Source organism: Octopus bimaculoides, chromosome 10, assembly GCF_001194135.2.
Source record: "Octopus bimaculoides isolate UCB-OBI-ISO-001 chromosome 10, ASM119413v2, whole genome shotgun sequence".
NCBI lineage: Eukaryota > Metazoa > Mollusca > Cephalopoda > Octopoda > Octopodidae > Octopus > Octopus bimaculoides.
In genome coordinates this window covers 17,244,917-17,246,063 of record NC_068990.1, presented here as the reverse complement: position 1 = coordinate 17,246,063, position 1,147 = coordinate 17,244,917, and positions in this window count along the sequence as shown.

Below are 1,147 nucleotides of genomic sequence, written 5' to 3'. Positions count from 1 at the left end.
CCCTGGTAGTTGAAATTAATTTTTAGTTACCTACATGACCCAATTAGCAGCAGAGGAGGTTGTACAGAGAGTGTAACTGTTGGAATAAGAATAGAATGGAGAAAGTTCTGAGAGCTTTTACCTCTGTTGGCAACCAAAGGTCTTTCTTTCCGAAGGAAGGGAAGATTGTATGATGCACATGTATGAACTGCGATGCTGCATGGGAGTGAGATGTGGGCCCTGAATGTAGAGTTCATGTGAAAGCTGGAGAGGAATGAAGCCAGTATGCTCTGCTAGATGTGTGATGTAAGTGTGCATGTGTGACAGAGAATTGGTATGTTGAGAGAGAAATGTGGTGCATTGCTGTACTCAAGACCTGCCCTACACAACAAAACTCTGGATGGCGTTAGGAAGGGCGTCCAATCATAGAAACTGAGCCAAAACAAATTATGGAACCTGGTGTGGCCTTTGCCTTGCCAGTTCTTGTCATGTCGTCCAGCAGATGCCAACATGGAAAACAGACGCTAAATGTTAATGATGATGATGATGATATCGTGCTGGTGGCACGCAATAAGCATCATGCATGCATGGTTCTTTGTCAGTGCCGCCTGACCGGCTCCCCATGCCAGTAACACATAAAAAGCACCATCCAAACATGGTCGATGTCAGCCTCCCCGCCCCGACTGGCTCCTGTGCCAGTAACATGTAAAAAGCACCATCTGAATGTGGCCGATGCTAGTGCCGCTTGATTGGCTCCCATGCCGGTGGCACGTAAAAAGCACCCACTACACTCTCGGAGTGGTTGGTGTTAGGAAGGGCATCTAGCTGTAGAAACACTGCCAGATCATATTGGAGCCTGGTGCGGCCTCCTGGCTTGCCAGTCCCCAGTCAAAACCGTCCAACGTATGCCAACATGGAAAACGGACGTTTAACGATGATGATGATGATGATATCGTGCTGGTGGCACGCAATAAGCATCATGCATGCATGGTTCTTTGTCAGTGCCGCCTGACCGGCTCCCCATGCCAGTAACACATAAAAAGCACCATCCAAACATGGTCGATGTCAGCCTCCCCGCCCCGACTGGCTCCTGTGCCAGTAACATGTAAAAAGCACCATCTGAATGTGGCCGATGCTAGTGCCGCTTGATTGGCTCCCATGCCGGTGG